At 52.5% G+C, this 22792-nt stretch overlaps 1 protein-coding gene and 1 long non-coding RNA gene across 2 annotated transcripts in view; one reads left to right on the top strand and one right to left on the bottom strand.

Moving 5' to 3' along the window:
• Nucleotides 1–22792, top strand: part of GRK5 (G protein-coupled receptor kinase 5) — a 214751-nt gene that overhangs the window by 65169 nt on the left and 126790 nt on the right. The gene's annotated exons all lie outside the window — the stretch shown is intronic.
• On the bottom strand, nucleotides 15705–21376 carry LOC144613203 (uncharacterized). The gene is made up of 3 exons (XR_013550583.2): nucleotides 20293–21376; nucleotides 15911–16007; nucleotides 15705–15817 (listed from the first exon to the last, which is right to left on the bottom strand). It is a non-coding gene; the product is annotated as an uncharacterized LOC144613203 (long non-coding RNA).

The following is a 22792-nucleotide window of genomic DNA, read 5'->3' as shown; positions in this document are numbered from 1 at the left end:
GCTTCTCAGTTCCTGAACACTCCTATCCCAAGTGGCCAGCAGGATGGTCCTCTGGAGAGGGGGACACAGTGTCCGAGCCACTAGTCCCTGGCCTTGGGCGTGCCCTGGAGCTTTCCTTTAAATGGTGTTCCGACCCCCAGCTGCATTTCAGGTCATATTCCCAGAGAGCCTGCAGATGAGGGCTCAGTCTGTTTATTTTCCGAGATTTCAGAAAACATGCCTCTTTTTTTTTTTTTCCCCTCTGACCTTAAACAAAACTTTTCCCCCTCTGACACTTATTTGTATTTTTAACTCCATGAGAAAGTATGGTAAGGGAGCATATTTTCGTTTCAAAACTGTCATTTTAAAAGATTTTTTTTTCCACTAAAAAATAAGCTTTGGGGGATGGAGAGCGTAAGGTGGGGTTTTTTGGTGATGGTGGTCCTGTGGGAGCTCCTTGGAGCTGTTTTGTGCCTAGAGCTCCTTGTACGTGGCTTCTGCTTGACAGAGGGCTGTGCAAGGTGAGCCTGTGGCTGTTTGGGTCACTGTTGCGATCAAGGATTTGGGGGCCTCTCTCTCCTCTCCCCCCCGGAAGAGCTGGGGCTGCACCAGCTGAGAGCTGTAAACAAGAATTTCCCTCCCGTGAAAGGAAGTGCTTAATGTCTCTGCTTTTGAGGGCTGGTGTCCTGGGCAGGGTACGGGCTTGTGCCTCTCCTCCCACCATGAGGGTCAAGGATGCCAGCAACCCAGGGGCGTGTTTGCAGTCCCTGAATTCTCTTCTGGCAGATGTGGGCTCAGAATTCCAGAGAGGGTCGAGGACTTGGCCATCATCTCACAGCCACTCGGAAGATGATGAGTGGAGTTCTGAACGAGAGCGACTTCCCTCTCCCTTGGTCTTTGTACCGTGGGCGCCCTACTCTCGAGTCTCCCTGTGGCCCAGCAGTGGTTTGTTGATTGGCTTCCTGGAGGCATTTTGCTTCAAGCACAGACTGAGCTCTTTGGTCTGACTGGGATAGCCTAGGTGTGGTTCCCCTGTGTTCAGTTTGTACAACTGTGTTCTTTGTTCAACCACTATCGGGGCCAGGGAGGTTAAGCACATCTTTTCAGAGATGTTTCTAGAGTTTAAAACTTAGTTCAGTAATTACTTATTCATTGGGAAGCCGCTCTGCACTCAAGTAAAATAGAAAACGGGTCACTTCTCACAAGGAGTACTTGCTTAGCAGAGGAGGTTAAATTATGAGAGACCCCCAGATGCTGAACAGCTTCTGGAAGAATGTCTCCAGCCCCTTCTCTCCCCTCTGCTGCCACTCTGCTGGGTCAGTCTCATTCCTTCTCTCTCCTGGACCTTTGCAATGGCCCCTGACATGCTTCCTGACCTTGCTGGCATTGTGGTGGCTCTAACCTTGCATCAGACATGCTTCCCTTTCACAGCCTGCCTCCCACTTCTGCCCAGACTCCTCTGCCTTCCCAGGCACCCCAAGATCCAGCCATTCCCAAGGATCCCTCTCTGCTTGGACTGCTCTCCCGCCCTCTGCTTGGCAGACACCTTCTTGTCCTTCTGGGTCCTCCATTGTCCCCTTCTGTTCTTCTACAGCCTTCTGTTCACACAGGTCCTGTAGATCTCCTTGTTGGGCATAATCCTCTGTTCCCATGTCTGTCTTGTCGTCCACACTGGGCTCCTGTAAGGAGGGAGGGGGCTTTTATCCCTGTGTTCCTGGCAGCAAGCCCAGTGCAGTGCAAGTCTAAGATGGGCGTGTGTTTATTTAGTAAATGCACCCGGGATAGATGGGGAGGGTTGTAGCAAAGCGAGAGGGACAGGAACGGGGGGTCCCTGGCTGAAGTAGAGGGAGAAGCTTTGCCGAGGTGAAACTTGAGCTGGCCGTTGAGGGGTGAGTAGACATTCGCTTGCGTGGTTTGGGGTACAGGGTCTCAGGTAGTGGAAACAGTGTGACAGAGGCTGCTGGAGCCAGCTGTGGGCAGATAGAGGCCAGGAGGCCCAGCTGCAGCCGTGAGCAACGCCGGAGGGTGATCTGATGGGGAGTTTTTCTCTGTAACCTTTAAGTTTCCTGTGGGTTGATGTCTTCCGCTTTCTGTAAGCTGACATGAGAGGCAAAGGAAGGTTCTTTTGGACTTCCCAGGTGTCACCAAATTCAGCAGGAAACTCAGGGAAGCCTGTGGCACCCTTTCAGCTACATGCCTGGCATCCTCGGAAAGACAGGTGTCTGACCACAGGCGCCTTTTGTGATCCCCCATTCGGAGGTAGTGGCTGGGTGAGTGGGCATGACCTGAATGTGTTGGCCACCGAGGGTGTGACCACAGCTAACCGTGGGCACTGGGGGATGCAGAGCTGTTCTGTGGAGCCAGGAAGGAACTGTCTTCGAGGACCTCCTCCTTGGCTTTCACAGTCGCCTGGTGCCTTCGCTTAGCCTTATCCGCTCATTGTTTCTGGGTTGTGCCCTGGGCCGGTAGCTATTCTGGGGGTCTTTCAGAGAATTCTAAAAAAATAAATAAACCCCAAACTTAGTTCTTACCCTCAGGGAATAAGTACTTTTGAAGTCAGGCACAAACTTAAGGATGCCATTTGCCAGGACGGGGTGGGACTCTCCAAACACTTTTGACTTCACGGTGCTGAGAGAACACTGCACAGACCCAAGTTCAAATCCCAGCTACCGCTTATAGAGCGCTTACTGTGTACCTGTGACCTCTCATTTGATCTTCGCAAGCGCAGTCCCCTGCGGTCTGTGTTCTTTGCTCAGTTGTTCGTTCGCTTGCTCGCCAAGATTATTGAGCTCCTGTTGTGTACCAGGCATGACTGCAGGTACTGAGTAAGGCAGACCGACGTTTCCCCCAGGAGTTTCCACCCCAGTGGGAGTTACCGAGGGTGGCAGAAAGCAGCATAGAGCTACAGTGTCTTCCCCAGGAGCGGAGCAGATCCGACAGAGGCTGAGATGCTCATTATCTTTTGTGCCACATTAGACGGAATCCTGGTTTTAGCTTCATCTAATTCCATAGTTTCCAAACTTGTTTTTAAATGTCTTAGGAACCTGTTGTTCAAGTGAAATCCCCCACTTTAATGGTTTCTAAGGGGTGCCAGGGGCACCCTGTGGGGCCCTTGTGAAACAATTTGAAAGACCACAGTCTAGCCAAGCTCTCATTTTATCAGTGAGGGCTGCAGGAGAGACAGTGCCTCCAACTTCCTGATGCCATTGTGACAGAGCGACTTCCAGGGTGCCACCATATCCCCTATTCAAGCAGCCCTTTCTCCTCCCAGTGCGCTTGGCTCCAGGGACCGTGCCCGTTGCACATGCTCACTGGCCAGCACTTGGGATTTTTCTTCAAACTTAAAGTGTCGTTCTCCCTAAAGAAAATGCTGAAATGCTGCTGAGGAGTAGATAAATATGCATGCCCTCTGAGCCTGGGCGCCTGAGCCACAAATGCCTATGAACAGCTGTGTTTTTAAAATTGAGAGGTGCGGGGCACCTGGGTGGCTTGGTCGGTTAAGTGTCTGACTTCGGCTCAGGTCATGATCTCACGGTTTGTGAGTTCGAGCCCCGCGTCGGGTTCTGTGCTGACAGCTCAGAGCCTGGAGCCTGCTTCGGATTCTGTGTCTCCCTCTGTCTCTGCCCCTCCTCTCTCTCTCTCTCTCTCTCTCTCAAAAATAAATAAACATAAAGAAAAAATTTTTCTTAATTGAGAGGTACACAGGATGTGGGCCTGGGAGGGAGGAGAAAACAAATATTCCTTTTTGTAGCCACACAACTGACATCTAAATATATATATATATTTTTAATGTTTTATTTACTTATTTTTGAGAGGCAGGGAAGGGGCAGAGAGAGAGGGGACAGAGGATCCGAAGCAGGCTCTGTGCTGACAGCAGGGAGCCCGATGTGGGGCTCAAACTCACGAGCTGTGAGATGGTGACCGGAGCTAAAGTCAGACGCTTAACCGACTCAGTGACCCCGGTGCCCCGAACCACTGACATTTAACTGAAGACTAGTGTGTTACCTTCCAGAGGACTAGCCACAGGGTTCGACCCCCAATCTGGGGTTAGCACTGCTAGCAACACTCCAACAAGAGGCAGGAGCCCGGGCCCGAGAAGAGTGAGCGGTATGTGTTTTGTGGGGATGGGGAGGGGAAGGGGCAGCCCAGTCTGGACAAAGACGTCAGTGTGCAGTTAGCGAAAGACAGAGGTTGCCCCCGCTGTCATCTATATGGTGGCTCAGCTTAGAAACTCATAGTCCCAGAAAGAGGACATGTTTCCCTTGGCTTCCTCCCAATCACAGGATGGAATAGGAAGGACATCAGGACATTGTCTCACCTGCTGTCTGCTTCTAGGAGATCAGTAGCACCTGTGTTCTAGAGCATTCTCCTTTATATTAATATATTGACCTAGGGGTTTACAAAAGATAATTTTTCTGGGTAAGCTTTTCATTGAGGTGTACTGTCCATGTAGAAAAGTACAGAAGCCAGGGCGCCTGGGTGGCTCAGTCGATTAAACGTCTGACTTCGGCTCAGGTCATGAGCTCACAGTCTGTGAGTCTGAGCCCCGCACCAGGCTCTGTGCTGACAGCTCAGAGCCTGGAGCCTCCTTTGGATTCTGTTTCCCCCTGTCTCTGCCACTCCCCTGCTCCCACTCTGTCTCTCTCTCTCTTTCTCTCTCTCTCAAAAATAAGCGTTAAAAACAATTATTTAAAAAAAAAAGAAAGAAAGCATAGAAGCCGTGATGAACTGCTGGGTGGGTTTGCACAGGGCACACACGTCCTGGAACCAGAGCCCCCACCCTGGAGCCTTCTCCAGGCACCATCTGCCCCAAGGTGGTTCTAACACCATGGGTTGGTTTTGCTCACCTTTGAACACTGGATGACTAGAATCTTATCATGTTTGCCTTTTACATCTGGCTTCCTGTACTCACCCCTGTGTTTGGGATCCAGCCACATGGTTACATGTAGCTGCAGCGGGTTCGTTCTCCTGCATAGAATCCCACTGTCTTCCACTTACCTTTGATGTTCACGGCAGCCCGTAAGCGGCACAGGGTGGGGATTGTTGTTCCTGTCTTATGGAGAAGGAAGCCCACAGCTGGGAGAGGGAGGCAGCCTGCTGCGGTCATGCAGGTCATCAGAGGTGAGCTGGGGCTCCCCCAGAAATGTGTCCCCTTAGTCTCCATTCCCCAGATGCTGAGACAGTGCAGTGAGAACCTTTTCCTCCCATACCATGTAATATGTTCTGGAACTTTCCCCTCCAGTCCCCTCTGTGCTGCAATAGGAGTTAACTTTTACATATTCTTTTGTTTTGGAGAAATGGAGACTCTGTCCTTCACTCCTCTGGGAAATAATTCACATTCCCTGGAAGTCACCCTTGGCTGGCTGGCTGAGGGATGCCAGCCTCCTGAACTCACCCTCCTTCCAACCCTATAATTATCCATGTTGCTCACCCCCAAGCCCTTCCTTAGTTAGCTGTGATTCCCAAACTGTGAACCCAGCTAGCAAACCTCCAGAGGGTTGGCTTTTCCTGGGAAGGCTGCCTCAGGTGGTCATGTTGGGAACCTTTTCCTCAGGCCTAGTGTTGAGGTGGGCACATAGGCAGAGGTGCCTACTTTGTCCTAACAAATCACTAGGAGGCCCTGTCATTTTCTCCTGCTGTAAACCCCACTCCTGCACAGCCCTGGCACAGGCACAGAAGCCTGCTACTGGAACATTCTGTGCCCCAGCTGCTCCTTATTCTTTGTCTTTAAATGGGACGCCTGTTGTCCCACCCCACCACCGCCTCCCCAGTGCAGCAGCAAAGTGTGTTCATAACTCTAGATCTTTATTTCTGGGCCCTAAAGGTCAAACGCCCTTTCGTCTCCTGGAGAAGTCTGGAATTGTGTCACCCTGAGGAGCTGGGAGCGGATTGTTGGTTGAGCGATAGTCCAGATGGCAGTGGCTCGGGATGTGTCCCATCTGACAGCCTGCCAAGGAAGTGACTTGATCTTTCTGGGAGTGATTTGTCACCTTTGCCCTAGAAATCACCAGTGGCGCTTTGGTCCTCCAAAAGCCCCTGGCTCTCCGTTTTGACCATGTTTCCTTACAATTGAATCCTGGGTTTTCTGAATTCCCATGCTGGTTTTGCTTTGCAGCTAAGCCTAAACAGCAAACATGTAGCATGCATAGCATTTTTCTCCCTGCCTGTGCCAGTGGCAGACATTGCTAATCGATTGTGGCACTCCTGTCCACTGAGCCTGACCCCTGTCTTAGGTCCTGGCACTCCAGGCAGCCACGGCCATCTGTTTGGAGCTCGCGGGCTTAGCGAAACCTTTTTGCCATTGTAGCTGCAAGTGGTACAAACAGAAATCCTGCTTTCTGCCCAGGAAACTTGACTTCCAATGAAAGTGCCCAGAAATGAATGAAAGATACCTTTCTGAAGCAGTTGTTAGTTGCCTGGACTTTTTCTGGGTGGGAAGGCAGGGAGTGGGTGATGAGGCAGGTCTTGGCTACTGGGTATTTTGAATTCAGGAGTACACATTCCTTTAGGATGTCATTTACTGCCTCCAGAATCACACTTTGAAGGAGACTGGAAGATAGTAAAATAAATACCTGGGCTTAGTCCCAGCCTCCTGGGGTCTCATAACCGTGGGTGGTTAGTGGAGTCCTCTGGTCACAAATGTGACTTGATACAAGCCCCCACTTTGGAACAGACTCACTTTCTGCTTCCTGAGTGAGACCCCACCTGGCGGAAGGCAGGCTCTTACTGGGGGTGGGGGCAGCCCAAGGGTAGCGGTCACTTTCCCGAGGCCAGGTTTGGTCTGGGCACTCCTTGCTCTGCATGTTTATTTCCAAGGCAGCACTCCAGGGCTCACTGGAGTGCTGACCACCTCTGTTCACAAGAGCTGGTTGTTCGTTTTCTCCAGCAGGCGGCTTAGGCTGAGGATGGGGTCAGGGGCCACGTGGAACCCCGCGATTCCTCCTGTGGTCCCACCTTTGTTACTCCCCGCCTCCCCCCCACCCAGTGCACTGTGTTATTACAGCTGGACTGGCTTGGTGTATCGGCCTCTGGCCAGCCTACCTATTGGTTTAAAACCAGACTTAATCAAAACGTAAATACTTCTTGGGGCCAGAAAGCAGGTCTTTCCAGGCGTTTGAGCAGAGGCAGCAGAGCTCAGGAGCCTGAGGAGAGGGTGGGGCCTGTCAGGCTCCTTGTACGCAGAGACCTGGGGTTCCCCGGGGCCTCTATCCGGGGCCTCTAGAGGAGCGCCTGTTGCCAGGGTGACCGACGCCCCACCTGCCCCACTGCTGCTTGTGGACGCTATCACTGGGGCAAAGGTTGTTCTGGTGCTGACAGTATCTGCTCCCTTCCTCCTTCCCTGACCCCCCTCAGGGTCAGTGACAGGAGGTAGCATTTCACAAGGGGGAACTCAAGGCTCAGAGGGGCTCAGATGTGACCCTCTCAAGATTGCTCCGTGAGTAGAGGATGGTCACGTGCATTTATGGAGGGCTACCTTTTCACGTGGTCTGGACTCTGAGGCTCAGCAGTGACCAAGGCAGATGCTCTCCCTGCCCTAGGGTGGGGGTGGTAGACTGGCAGTGAACCAGGAAGCAAACAAGATCATGTCATGTGGAAAGAAACGATTTATAAGTACATAAACAGGAATAATTCCTGATAGTGATAGATACTGTAGAGTCGATGAGATAAAGCAGAATTCGATGAGGGGAGGGGACAGTCCCTGCAAGGGGAAGTGTCACTGTAGAGGGGCCCAGGGAGCCTCCACGGGGGCATAGGATCACAGGGGTCAGAAAGGAGCCATCAGAGGATGGTGGGGCAGGAGGCACAGCTGGTGCAAAGGCCCGGAGGTGGGCATGAGAAAGAGGTCAGGTGCCCAGTGGAGTGTGCGTCTGGGGCGTGGCAGGGGCCGAGCCGAGAGGCAGGCGGGCGCGGGTCGTGCGCAGGGCGGTTGCACGTTGGAGATCATTGGAGGACTTTAAGTGAGAGAATTCCATGGTGTGCTTTGAGTTCGGCCAACCCTGGCAGCTGGGCGGGGATGGTTTGAAGGGGGCGAGAACAGACAGGTGGGAGAGCAGGAAGGAGGCTGGGCCAGTTGAGTGGCAAGAGAGGATGCTGGCCTGGTCCAGGTGGCAGCAGTGGAGACGGAGGGAGGGAACAGGCAGGTGTTTTCGGGTAGCCCCACAGACTCGGAGATGGACTCAGTGTGGAATGTAAGGCGGGGAGGGCAGGTGAAGATCCGGGGTGTCTCCAGGGTTTGAGGCTGGAGAGGGCTTCTCTAATCCGCTCACCACCCAGGGTTGCACTGTGCCCCGCGTCCCCTCCCCAGGCAGACCCGGGATCCTGGCTTACCCTGAAGTGCCAGTGTGATGCCCGGCTCCTGCGAGTGTCCATCATTCCGCCTGGAGGCAGGCTGGCCAGTGTGATGTTACCCGGAGCTTGGGGATGGGTCTGGACTGTGTTTAGTGCCCGAGAACAGCTTGAGGGGCCGCCTTGGGCACCCCTGGCTGATGGGCGCAGGGAGCGAGATGCGGCCGGCGGAGGAGTGAACCGGGGAGAGGAAGGGCATGGGGAGAAGTGGTTGGTCCTTGGTGACAAGGATGGGACAATAGTGAGAGCGGCGGGGGACGGAGCTCTCACCGTGCACTGAGTTGGGAGCCGTACGTGTTTTCTCAGTTATTCCTCCCAACCCTGAGTGGCAAAGCAAATCTCATTCTCATTCACAGATGCAGCGAGCAGGGCTCACAGAGTGTTTGGCCCAGGGTCACCCAGCTAGTGAGTGGCCGGGCTCCCTGACCTGCCCCGACTCCTTAGCCCGTGCCCAGCACCGTCCTCAGTGTCGCATGTTGTCCCATTGCCAGTCGTCTGCTGAGGGCCTGTGTAGGGGTGGGAGCCCGACAACCCACTTCCCCAGGGAGGTGCTCACTCTGTGCACGCGGCTGAGACTGCAGGGACAGTGCCGACAGGGCGTGTATCTTAATGGGAGTCATCTGAGGGCTCCCTTCCCCTTCTCCTCCCTCCCTTTCTTTCCTTCCTTTCCTGGAGGACTTGCTTCTGGGGTCAGGCCTGGTGGCAGCTATAGGGAGAGGGGACCTTTGGGCCTGGGCAGGAGCTCTGCTGGGCCTGCCCTTGAGGGCGTCTGAGCCCCCACAGCTGCCTGGGGCCTGCCACCTGCAGCTTCCTGCCAATGGGTGGGAGGTGGAGTCCCTTCATCAGGTGTGGAGGAACTCAAAGGATTCCCTTAGGGTCTGAGGGTGAAAATAATGCCAGGAGGTTGTTACATCAAGTTTTCTTTAGCAGGGAGGAGGGGTGGTCATTATTCTGACGTCCAGGAGAGGGGGGTGTGATATGCCTACCTTTTCCAAACCGCAGTTCAGGGGCTCTGGCCTGAAAGATGACCATCTCTGTCTTTATGGGGACAGGGTGTGAAACTCTGGGGCTGAACGGTGAGGTGTGGTGCCCCTCATTGCTGCCTTCTCTGTGTCTACCCGCCTCCCTACGGAAACCCCTGGGTGCAGGGCTGCTTCTGCTGCTGACCCCCGGCAGACACACAGGAAGTCCTGGTTGGTGGGGCGGGTGAGACCGAACGAATTGCCCGTGGTCTTACATGCTTCTGTCTTGCTGTAGACAGGCACTAGCCAGGCCGGTAGCCGCTCGCCACATGTGGCCGTGGAGCCCTTGAAATGTGGCCAGTCTGGGGCGCCTGGGTGGCGCAGTCGGTTAAGCGTCCGACTTCAGCCAGGTCACGATCTCGCGGTCCGTGAGTTCGAGCCCCGCGTCAGGCTCTGGGCTGATGGCTCGGAGCCTGGAGCCTGTTTCCGATTCTGTGTCTCCCTCTCTCTCTGCCCCTCCCCCGTTCATGCTCTGTGTCTCTCTGTCCCAAAAATAAATAAAAAACGTTGAAAAAAAAAAAAAAATTTAAAAAAAAAAAAAAAAAGAAATGTGGCCAGTCTGAACTGGGATGTGCTCTAAGGGTACAATATACACCGGGTGTCAAAGACTTTGTGTGAAAAGAAGTAAAAATGCCTCATTAACAATTTTTTATGCTGATTACATGTTGAGTGGTAATATTTTGGATTTACGGAGTTAAATAAAATATGTTCTTAAAATTAATTTTACTTTCCTTTCTATACCTTTTAAAAATGTTTATTTATTTTGAGAGAGAGAGAATGTGAGTAGGGAGGGGGCAGAGAGAGAGGGAGAGAGGGGTAGAGAGAGAATCCCAAGCAGGCTCCACGCTGCCAGCACAGAGCCTGATGCGGGGCTTGAACTCACAAACCATGAGATCATGCCCTGCACCGAGATCAAGAGTTGATGCTTAACCGACAGAGTCACCCAGGAGCTCCTCTCTTTCCTTTCTAATTGGCTAGCAGCCAATTTAAAATTGCCTACGTGACTTGTATTATATATCTTTTGGAGCTTCTGACCGTCCAGCTTCCAGGTGTCCCTACCTCAAAGGCATTGATTGAGTGTTCATGTTTGAAAGATCTGGGTTAGAATACTAATTCTACCATTCCTGGCTATTACCAAAGACGGGACCCTAAGCCTCAGTTTCCTCACCTCTGAAATGAGGATGGTCAGTCAAACCTTACAAGCCAGTGTCAGAATTAAATGGAGGAGGCAGGAAGTGCCTCGTGTGTAGGCCAAGATGTTTCTCAAGGAGGCAGGCTGTGATTCTGGGGGTGTTGGTCAGATCATGATGGAGTCCTGCTCCTGGGACTTAGGTACAGGCGAGTGAAATAAAAAGGAAAATGAAACCACCACTTTTCACCGTTCCTCAGTTTCCTCATCTGTCAGAGCCAGAACTGACTTGTCGAGTTGTGGGATTGGGGCGGGTCAGCCTGTAAAGAGCGTCCTTTGGCAACAGCACCTAATGGCTGTTATTATTTTTATTTCCTTGGCCGCCCCCCACCCAGTTTTCTGTATCCAGCACTTTCTCTTGAAGCTTTAGAAACAGAGACTTTAAGTGATTGGTAGCAAGCGAAGGCACACAGCTCAGACCTACTCCTTGGCCTGACCTCAAGGTCAGGTGTGGCCAGCAGGTGGGGGCTGGTCCATTCCAGCTGTGCGGGGATGCACGGGAGGAGGTACAGACTCTGGCTCTCGGGGTTCCCAGAGCATCAGCATGGCCGTGGCAAGTGTCGCCCAGACCTGCCGTGGTGGCACAGGAGCTGGTGCCTGGCCGTGAGGAGCCGTGGGAGGGCCCGGGTGAAGGTCTCCTTAACCTCACCTTGTGAGTGAGGGTACACTGAGGGTCTGGCCCAGAGCCTCTGGCCTTCCAGTTCCCAGAGCTCCCTTCATCAGGGCACAGGGCTCTCAGACGCAGCAGGAACCCGGGGGCAGAGCAGGGGGCAGGTGGAAAGATGTGTTGGGCTCATCTCTGAGTCCTGAGTGGAAAGGAACATGGCATAGCCTGCTTCTGGGGTGATGCCTTTGCTCGGTCATTCATTCAAATACTTTCTTCTTTACAGACACTTCACTGGGCGCCAGGCAGTGTCCTGGGCACCGATCACTGGTGGCCAAAGGGATGTGGTCCCTGTTCTCTTGCAGGGAAACCTAATAAAGACACAGATTATGACATGTGCTTTAAAGGAAAGACTGGGGAGCAGTGGGAGAGAGGAAAGTGGAGACATAACTCTTGGGTTGACAGAAAGGGGGTTCAGGGAATGATGTGACGCTAAGTGAGACCTGAACACGTGGCCAGTGAAGCGGGGGCGATGTGTCTCAGAGTGCTCAGAGAAGCCTTATTTGTGATGGTAAACATTTGGAAATAATAGCCTACGTGTCTCTCAATACAGAGTGAATGAATTATTTTGACAAAACCTATGTGAATGCGTATTGAAAAAATTTTATTCTCTTTAACCTTGAAATATGTCGTTAAAAACAATGAAACGGGAAGTATATATCTGGCAGAGGGAATGACGTGTGCAAAGGCCCTGAGGCAAGAAGATATAACTTTCTCAGTGAGGAAATAAGTGAAGGCCTGGCTTTTGCCCTGGAGGCCACCCCACTTTGGGCCTCTTTCTGTTCAAAAGCTGCCCCTGAGACCAGGAAAGACCCCGTACAGAACCTTATGAAGACCTTTCTAGGAGGAGCCCTTGGAGTCAGTTTGAGGACAGTGTGATGGTGGGGGAAATTGAACCATTGGGGCAGTGCCTGTCTGGGCCAGATTTATGGGAGGGGAAAGTCTTTGGGGTGAGTCAGCCCTCTGGCTGGAAGAAACAGAGCCTAACTGAGCTTCCACCAAGGACCCATGGTGATCCCTGTCTCCTTCTAGGGAGGCATTTTGCCTGTGAAACAGGCGATCTGAGTGAAGTGAGTCACTGTGTTCCCCCCTCTGTTAATCATAAACACCTCTGAGCAGGTCTGTTCAGCCTGAACTGCACTCACTGATGAACTGCGATGCCTAGACAGGCAAGCCGGACACGTGCTTCAGCTTTGTGTCCATGCACGGCTGGCTCTTCTAGGACTCTCTGAAAGTTAGTCAGGGCCTCCCGGACCCCGGAAACCTGGATTGGATTGGACCCCGGAAACCAGAGAAGGCCACAGATCTGTCTAGCACCTTGCTTTTCTGATGTGGAAACGGAGGCCCAAAGGTGTCCAATCTGAGGTCACATAGAGAGACAGGGGGCCTGGCTGCCATTTGCGCTCCAGAGCACTTTCTCTTGGCCCTGAACGTGGGTCTCTATGTCCCTAGCCAAGGTTAGTCCTGTTGACCTCTTTTGGGGAGAGATGCGTTGTGTCTGACTCTGACCCCTGAGCCTGGTGGGTGGGGTGGGAACCATACATATGAGGTTCTGGCCGGGGCCTCTGCACCTGCAGATGTTTCCTGCAGCTGTTCTGCTGGGGAGCACTTCCCTCCTCCACTGTGTGACTCTGGCTGCTGTGTCCTTTAGTAGGTACTGGGCGTAGGGCAGGGTGCCAGGGGACCATGATCACCCTGCCAGACCCTCCTTCAGGCTAGTCCGTATCGGGTGGTGGTTAAAGGGTAATGGGGAGTTGCCTGAGAAAATACTGTATGACCTGGTGATTCACTTCTCCTCTCTGGGCCTCTTTGTCCCCAGCTGTTCACTGAGGGGCAGGGCTGGGTGATCACCAAGGTCCCTCCCAGCTCTGACATCCATTAGTTCTGACTCTGGTGGAGAGGAGGGGATAATTACAGCCCTCTCTCACTGAGCTGTCTTCACTGTGCCAAATGCTTTACACACATCATGTCCTGACTCCTATGTCTGTGAGGCACACAGGAGTCAGTTGAAGCAAAGAGAGGTTGAGTGATATGCCCAGAGTGGCACAGCTAGTAAAGGACACAGCTGGGATTTAAACCCAGGCAGCCTGGCTCTGGAACATATGGTCTTAATTATCACTGTGCCAGGCTGAATCAGGGCCCTTCAAAGATGTCGACATCCACATGCAACCTGAGTGTGTTACTGACATGGTGAAAGGGACTTTTCAGATGTGATAAAGTGAAGGATCTTGAGATGGGAGGTCATCCTGATTATCCAGGTGGGCCCAATGTAATCACAAGGGTCCTTACAATAGAGAGACTGAGGAAGATTGGACTACAGGGCAAGAGGCCAGAGTGGTGATGCTTGCAGGTGACTGCTGGTTTTGAAGATGAAGGAAAGGACCATGAGCCACGTAACGCAGGATGGATGGCCTCTAGAAGGTGGAAAAGGTGAGAGCACAGAGTCTCCTCCAAAGCCTCCAGAAGGAACCGGCCCTACTTGCACCTTGATCTTAGCCCAGTTTGACTTCCAAAACTTTAGCGTAATAAATTCATGTTATTTTAAGCCACTGAGTTTGCAGTGATTTGTTACAGCATCGATAGGAAGCTAAGTCACCCACGTTCCACTTGCTGTCGCCCCGTGGCAATCTCTGCTTTTTGTATTTGGATTTGATTCTGAATTTCTAAGGGTAGAAATCTCATCTGCCAAATAGAGCTCTCCTTGGCCATTTTACAGTGAAGGAAGCATATTTTAGAGGAAGACTTTGTAAGGCCACTGCCTTGTCCCTGTTTACTCTGCTGTGTAATGGAATTAGGAGGAGAAGGTACAGAGGGAACATGGTCATGGGGGCCTGGGACCCCAGTATAGAGCCTGCCTCTGCAAGTCCCCAGGTAGACGCTCCACTTCCCCAACCACTGTCTTTAGTCTCCTCTGAGCGTTCCCGAACACTGTATGCCTGCCACATCTTTGTGGGCCAAGCAAGCAGAGCCAGGGCGAAAGTCTATGACAGCAGTAGGTGGTGGGCTAGTCCTCAGGTCCTTGCAGGGAACACAAGTGGTTCCTGGGCTCATGGTTCAGGCTCATGGTTCATTCTCAGGTACAGTGTGCTCCTGGTGAAAGTAGCCCATGAACTTTACTGGGTCAAGAATTTACATATCCTCTAAAGGAAACAGTTCTTTCCACAGAGATGCTGCCTTGAGCTGATCTTTAAGGACAAAGTGCCGGCTCTGTAGACCCCAAGGTGAGGCCCTCTGGTTGCTTCCGGGAGCACACAGACATCCCCAGAATGTGGCTTTACTGCTTTCAGATCCATCACAAGGACCATAGGACCTGAGAACTCCTCCACCCAGCTCCTTGTCTGGAGAAACTGAGGCCCAGAGAGGGGAAGGCACACCTAGGCTCTCATGGCTAGTTAGTTAATTGTTTCCTTGATGGAGATTCCAAGGTCTCAAACGACAGGGGATTTTTCTGGGATCACATTAAGACAGGAAATGCATTTATTCATTCATTTAACAACATTTTATTGGATACTTGCTTGGTGCCAGGCACTGGGTACATTCATGGTGCCAGCTTCCAAAAAAAATAGCCTAAGGGATAGAGAGGAGTGGATGGTAATAAGCAGGATTAATAGATAAATGAATAAACTAATTTCAGGTCATTATAGTTTGTAAAGGGAATCCACAAGATGTAGCGATGGGGAGTACTGATGGGGAATCATGCTCAGTAGACAGGGTGATCAGTGAAGACCCCTCTGAGGAGGTGATTTCTCAGCTGGAAAGTGAAGGTAGGGTCATGGGAAGAGTGTTTCAGGCCGAATAAACAGCCAGGACAGAGGCTCCGAGTGGGGAGAGCTGATGTATATGAGAAACAAAAGACAGCCCAGTGCAGCTGGAGCTGAGTGGACCAGGAGATGAGGCCAGGGAAGGGAGGCAGGTGGGCTTTGGCCTGAAGGGCCTTATGGCTCGTGGCAAAGAGTTCAGGTTTCATCCCGTGGGCCACGGGGAGCCACTGGAGGGACTGGAAGTAGTTTGCATTTGTAGAATGCTACAGGCTGCAATGGGTCAGGCAGAAACCAGATGGAGGCAGAGAGGCCAGTCTGCAGTCATCCTATGAGATGTGATGGTGGCTTGGCCCGTGGCAGTGGCCGTGGAGGAGTAGGGAGATGGCAGAGTCAATACGTCATTTAGAAGTAGAATCCATAGGACTTGATGGATGGTTGCAGGCAGAAGGCAGTGTTAGTTAACTGTACTTGTGTAACAAATTGCTCTAAACTTAGCAGTTTAGAACAACAAACATTTGTTGTCTCGTGGTTTTTGTGGGTCAGAAATTTGGGAGCGACTTAGCTGGGTGGTTCTCACTCAGGGTCTTTTATGAGATTGCAGACAAGATGTCGGCTGGGGCTGCCATCATCCGAAGGCTTGAATGGGGCTGGAGGCTCCACTTCCAAGGGGGCTCGTTCACATGGTTGGCAAATTAATGCTGGCTGTCTGCAGGAGGTCTCAGCTCCTCCCCACAGGAGCCTCTTCATAGGTCTGCACAAGTGCCCTTCACGAGAGTGATCCAAGAGAGCAGGGAGGAGGGCACACTGACTCTTATGACCTAGCCTCGGAGTCATACTCCATCACTTCTGCCACATCCTGTTGATTACACAGGTTCAGTATGGGAGGGGACCATGCAGGCTATGAATACCAGGAGGCAAGAATCACTGGGCCATCTTGGAGGCTGCTTACCATAGAGGCCAGGAGGAGGATGGAATGAGGAATGACACATAGGTTTTTGGCCTCAGTGCCTGTATGAATGGTGGTGCCATCTGCCAAGAGGGAGAAGCTGGGGGAGGAAGCACGGATGAAGGTAGATGGGAATCAAGAACTCTCTCCTGGACCCCAGTTTGGGAGGCTTCATCTCTGCATTGGAAACTCTTTTGTCTGTAGCTGTCTCTGTGCTGCGCCAATTTTGGGCTTCTGTGGCCTCAGGCTTTGGGGGAACGTTCTGAGGGGTCAGTTCTCATGTGTCTCTTGAGATAACTCCACATCAGCCTCGTGGCTGGGAGTTAAGAACCAGGCGTTCTCGGGTTCAAATCCCAGCTTAGCCACTTAGCGGCTGTGTGAACCTGGGCCAGATACTTGGCTTCTCTGGGCTTGTTTCCTCACATGCACAGTAAATCAACTTTGCTGTGGTGTCCTGAGACTCAGGGAAAATGGAGCACTCAGACCAGGGCCTGGCCCTCCGTTTCCTCTTTGTACCTCAGACCTCCCAGCCCTATATGGGCAGTTGTATCTACACCACAGCATACCCAGGTCGCTGGATGGATAATGATTGGGAGGGCTTTCTAAAGAATCTGTTCAGCTTCTTTTAGGTAGGTGATGCAAAAATTCTGGGGGCAGCAGAAGTAATTATTACTCACAGGGAAATGCAAATATTTTTATGAATATCGTATGAAAAACTGGGGCATTTTTTTCATGAGCAAATAGTCCTGTTTATTTCTCCAACAAAATAGCCACAGCTGGGCCGCTGGAGCCAACTTACAGCTGCCAGTGGCTTTTCTCCGGGGTCAGCTCACACCCCCCTGTCCCCCCCACCCAGCCTTTCTCTTCCTTAACCGAAAGAAAACATAGCGAAGACAAAAGTAACCAAATTTGGGCTTTGCTGAGAGAAGAGGATTACTTTTGCAGTGAAAAGTTAGTTTTTGTGGCCAAACTTTCTCAACTGTGAAAACCGGTGTGGACAAAGTGTAGTAAGCCCCAAAATACATTTGAAATATGGTTTTCCTTGGAAAGGACATTTTTAAGAAGGTCATCAGTGTTTGCAAGAGGATGAGGTGTCTGCTTTCACTTGAAGGAAATTTCTCTCAAGCCCTGAAGAGACACAGAGGAATGGAGCAAACAGTGGAAAGCCCCAGGGAGGGGAGGGGAGGTCTGGGGGGGCCAGGATGGGGAGCGGCGGGGTTTAAATCATGTTAGTGCCTACCTGGTACCTGGTGCGGCGCTAGGGTTTTAAGCAGGTGTTCTGTCTGACCCTTACAAAGGGCTTCTGGATGTTTTCCAAATCAGAAAACTGGCCCAGAGAGGTTGGCGAGGTGGCCTGGGGCCACTCAGGCCACAGACAGAGGCATCGGAAGTCCCACACTGCCCATTTGATGAGAGCCCCCACCCTGCCTTTCTGCGCTGCCCATGGAGAAGGGGCTCTAAGTTCAGGGTTGGGAGAGCTGGCATAACTGAGGGGAAGGGCAGGAGAGGCTGTCTGCACCCTGCCCCCTCCCAGGGAAGGCAGCTGGATTCCCATTTTGAGGGAGGAAAACACAAGCTCAGAAAAGGCTATGGTGTGTGGTATGGTTTTTTGTTTGTTTGTTTGTTTGTTTTGAAGTCCATTTGGAAACCATCTCTTCTCTTCTGGCCCTGCCTCTCTGTCTATCCATCTACTTACTCATAAATGATTTATTGAGCCTTTACTATGTGTCGAGCACTGTTCTGGGTGCTTGGGAAATAGCAGAGAATAAAACAAGATTCCTGCCCTCATGAAGCCTACATTCCAGTGGAAGGAGGGGCAGAGATAGGTGACAAACAATGGACAGAATAAAGGAGCCACACAGAATGCTACAAGGTTATGCGTGTAACACAAATGAAAAAGTAAAAGGGTTCCAGGCAAAGGGAACAGCAAGAACAGAGAAATTCAGGCAAACTAAGACCCTGGGGCCAAATCCAGTCCGCTGTCTGCTTTTGGAATAAAGTTGTATTGGAACACAGCCCGTTTGTTTACAGATTGTCTGTGACCCAGAGACTCCATGTGGCCCTTACAGAAGATGTTTGCTGACTCCTGAGCTAGAGCAGAGGTCCTCAGGTGGGAAGGTACCCAGGGCATCTGAGGATTCTGAGGAGAGTGTGGTGTGAGGGAGGGAGTCGGGGCAGGTGAGGTCAGAGAGGAAATGGGTCCATATCACGGAGGCATGATTTCCCTGTGGTACCCTCTGACAAACATGGGATAGATGCTGACATCCTGCTGATGGGGAAGTGTGTGTGTGTGTGTGTGTGTGTGTTGGGGGGACGAGTGGTAGGATGGACAGATGGCTGCACTTGGAGTCAGAAGAAAGACCTGGGCTGGAGACCTGCTGTCTGTCCCTGGCCAACTTCGTGTTCTCAGTTCTCTTATCTACACAAGTCATGTGGCTAGCGTGTTGATGGTGGCAGTGGTGGGCAACTGGGTGGTGGTGAGGATGCTGGTGGTGGCAGCGGCCATGTGAGGGGGGAGGAGGGCGTTCTTGTTAGTGATGGTGGTGGTGGCGATGGCTTAGTGGGGATGGTGGTGATGTTGATGTTGGTGGAGGTGAGGATGGTGGCGGGCGATGGTCGTGGGGATGGTGGTGAGGAGGATGCTGGGGGGCGTGGCGACGGTGGTGGTGGTGATCATGGCTGCATTTAGTGAGCCCCTACTGTATGCTGAGAACTTTGCACACTTAGCTCTAATTCTTAACCCAGCCAAACAGTTGCATAGCAGCCTCATCCTCTGCCGGAGAAAACACCGAGTGACTTAGCGAGACCACGCAGCCGCTGTGTGGCATGGCTCGGGTGACAGTGCAGGTGACAGATAAGTACCCACGTATCACATCGCAGTGAGGAAGCCTCGAGGCAGTGCGCATGCGAGTCCCTGGTCCACAGCCCAGCTGTCACTCAGGGGCGGCAGCCTTTGGTCGAGGTGGCCCAGTCTCAGCCCCGCCCTCAGCAGCAAGCTTTCCTACCTTGCCTCCCTGCCCTGCCAAAGCCACACCAGCGGCCTCCTTTCTCACAGGCTCAGTGTGCTGGAGAGGGGCCATGTCTCCCTGTCCCCATGGCTACCGTTTACCAGGCCTGGTGTTGGTTTGGGTTTTCCTAATTTGAGGTTGTGGGATCCTTCTGGTGGTGGCTGAGGTTTTTCTTCTCTGGAAACCCCACTGTGGTGAGGCCGTGAGGGGGGCCCGGAGGTGCTGGGACCTGCCCACAGGCCACAGGCCCCACGTGGCTTGTGCCACCCTCCGTGTTTCATGCCACTTCCACACTGCACTTCCGTTCAAGGGCATGCTGGACTTTTCAGGTTCTCGCGGCTGCAGCTGCGGCTCGGGGAGACGTTCTGGGGTCGGATAACTGTGGGTGTTTGCCTCCCCACGTCCTCCGGGCCTGGGGTGTGCGACTGCCTACCGTGGTTTTTGCCCGCCTTCCTGGTGGGGGCGGGGAGTCCCCTGAACAAAGGGAACCCCCAGCTAAGCAGCTGAGCTCAGCTCCCAGGAGGGTTAACGGGGCCTGGAAAGGCCTTCAGTCTCTCTGCCTTCTCTCTTCGCTGACTCTGGGCAGGTGGCTCCTTGGGCTGGCTGCACCTGCACCAGACTGGCAACCTTTTGAACGGAGCCTGGGCTCAAGCCTGCCTTCTGGGCCTATCCCTTAGGTCTCTGGAGTGATAAGAAGGGTCAGTGTCTGTTGGGAGGTGACGCTGCTGGTTGTGTCGGGCCGTGGAAAGCAAGCGGACTTGGGCGGGGAGAGGCTCAGTGCCCCCCCACTGCTTCCCCCTCTGGCCCACCCCTGGGGGTCCTATGCCAGCTAGGAAGGTGCAGAACACGCTCGAAGACCCTAGGCTCCGTGATGCTTCCTGAGGGGCCGTGGACTGGGTCCAGCATGAACGGCACAGTCTCATCTCAGGAGATTCTGGGCCAGAGATGCCTTTGGCGGCCCCAGGTTACATTTTCCTCCAAACATTCCAATCAGCGGGTAGTTATCGGGGCATCTCCACCCACCCTGTCCCCGGCACCACCAGATCCTGACCTCCCAGCTCCAGCACTTTGGGACAGTGTGGTAGTGGAGGAACTGAGGGCAGGAGGCATCTAGAAACTTCACAGAGGAGGGCGCCCTGAGGCAGAGACCACGCAAGTGCTGCGGGGCCCAGCTGGGTCCTATAATTGGAAGTTGCCTTGTTCGGGGCTGGATGAAAAGAGACTTTGAACCAGTGAGATGCTGCACACCCGCCTCATCAGCTTCAGCCGGGGGGCCGCTCTGGTGGTGGCAAAGGCGACCGAGCCCGGCTGGATGGGACAGAAATATCAGTGCTGGGAGGGCAAGGGTAGGAGGCAGCAGATGCAGGGGTAACCTACCTTATCAGAAAAACCGGCCTCCTCCGCTTTGCCCGTGGCCTCTGAGAACACTCCCAGCCTCCCCGTGGCGGCATTTTCTGGAAAGCCAGTCCTGCTGGCAGTGCTTTGGAAACCGAGTCTTGAAAGCTCACCTGGGTAGAAAGGACTTGAACAGATTCTTTAGCCCCACAGACGTCACAGGCGAAATTGTAACACTACCTGCCACTTGACTGGCCAAGAGTGGGTGAGTCATCGGCCTCTTGTGCTGGGAACACAGAGAGAGATCCTTCCCACGTACAGTCACCAGGATACTCGAGAACTTCCCAGACCTCGATCAAAGTGCGTCGAGAGAGGCTCCTCCACTTTTCATGCTCCCCGCACCCCCTAAGTGTTGTAAAGACCTGCTTTACCACATAATTCGGATTTCTAACAGGTTTAGTCCCTTGCGTTACCATAATGCTGACTTTTTCTGAGCCTTGTGGCCCCCAGCAGCCCACAGGCCATCCGCTGGAGGGAAGACCTTGTGGCAGCAGGAGGAAGAAGGGGCCCCAGTGGGAATCCGGGGGCTCCTGAAGCCTGCGCCCCTTCCCACCACGGCCCGTGCCTTCAACCGGCAGCACCCAAATGTTCTAGAAGTGAGGATGGTTGCTTCTGTGGTCTTGCCCAGCCCGCCTTTGGTGATGTCTGGCACTGCTGCCGTGGGGGCTTCTGTTCCGAACATTCGAGCCCGAGCCCCAGGGGGGCCTGCTGCTTGGCCAGCCTGCCTTCTTGCCCCGGGGCCTCCCTTCCGCAAGGGCCAGAACTGATTGGATTGTGCAGAGTCTAGGCTGGCCCATGACCTGTGGCCGGGACTTTAGAATCAGGGTTCTGGGGGCACCTGAGTGGCTCGGTCGGTTAAGCGTCTGACTTCGGCTCAGGTCATGATCTCATGGCCTGATCTCACAGCTGGCGAGTTCGAGCCCCGCATCTGGCTCTGTGCTTACGGCTCAAAGCCTGGAGCCTGCTTCAGATTCTGCGTCTCCCTCTCTCTCTGCCCCTATCCCGCTCATGCTCTGTTTCTCTCTCTCTCAAAAATAAATAAACATTAAAAGAATCAGGGTTCTGGGAGGCAAGTGGTGAGCCAGGCCAGGGGGACCTAAGGACTTGGGGTCCTTGACAGCTACAATACATTTCTTTTTTTTTTTTTTTTTGAATTTGAATTTGAATTTGAATTTTTAAAATTTACATCCAAATTAGTTAGCATATAGTGCAACAATGATTTCAGGAGTAGATTCCTTAAGCCCCTTCCCCATTTAGCCCATCCCCCCTCCCACAACCCCTCCATTAACCCTCAGTTTGTTCTCCATATGTATAAGTCTCTTCTGTTTTGTCCCCCTCCCTGTTTTTATATTATTTTTGTTTCCCTTCCCTTATGTTCATCTGTTTTGTCTTTTAAAGTCCTCATATGAGTGAAGTCATATGATTTTGTCTTTCTCTGACTAATTTCACTTAGCAGAATACCCTCCAGTTCCAACCACGTAGTTGCAAATGGCAAGATTTCATTCTTTTTGATCGCCGAGTAATACTCCATTGTATATATATACCACATCTTCTTTATCCATTCATCCACCGATGGACATTTGGGCTCTTTACATACTTTGGCTATTGTCGATAGTGCTGCTATAAACATGGAGGTGCATGTGTCCCTTCGAAACAGCACACCTGTATCCCTTGGATAAATGCCTAGTAGTGCCATTGCTGGGTCATAGGGTAGTTCTATTTTTAGTTTTTTGAGGAACCTCCATGCTGTTTTCCAGAGTGGCTGCACCAGCTTGCATTCCCAGACAGCTACAATACATTTCTGATACTAACTACCCCAGAGTTTTAGCACAGACTGCACAGATGAAGGGCACAGTCCCAGAGACTGACCTCCCTTCAGACCCCAGCAGCAAGTTTGGGGGTCCCGGGCTGCACTCACTTCTGACCGGCAGGCTGCAAATTCAGGGATTCTCTCACCCCCTCAGGCTGATAATTCACTAGAATGACTCACAGACCTCAGATCACTTTACTTACAATGTTGTTAGAGCAAAAGGACACATCCAAACCAGCAAACGTGAGAGATGCATAGGGCAAGGTCTGCAGGAGACATATCACCTTCCCGGCAGCAGCCGGCAGATTCACCTGAGCCTGGTGCCTAGAGCTTTTACCGGAGGTTTCATTACTTAGGCGGCAGTGATGGAATCGTTGGCCATGGGGTTGAGCCCAATCTCCAGTTGCTCATCTCTCCCTGGATAGTATCACCAGGCTCAGAACCTACCCGATCATATGGTTGGTCATTCTGGCATGGTCAGCTCTACCTTGAGCCATCTTGTTAGCATAGACTCTGGTATGGTTTTGGGGGCCCCGCATGAATAAAAATGCCATTCTGTCACTTGGAAAATTCCAAGGACTTAGAGGTCACCATCCAGGAACCAGAGACAAAGGCCAAATTCTTCATTGTACACCAGTGGCCAGCTGGGCCTGTGCAAGGGGATGAGTGAGC

This window comes from Panthera onca, chromosome D2 (genome assembly GCF_046562875.1).
Source record: "Panthera onca isolate mPanOnc1 chromosome D2, mPanOnc1 haplotype 2, whole genome shotgun sequence".
Taxonomy (NCBI): Eukaryota; Metazoa; Chordata; class Mammalia; order Carnivora; family Felidae; genus Panthera; species Panthera onca.
The sequence above is the reverse complement of the archived record's forward strand: the minus strand, read 5'-3'. Positions and strand labels throughout refer to the sequence as shown.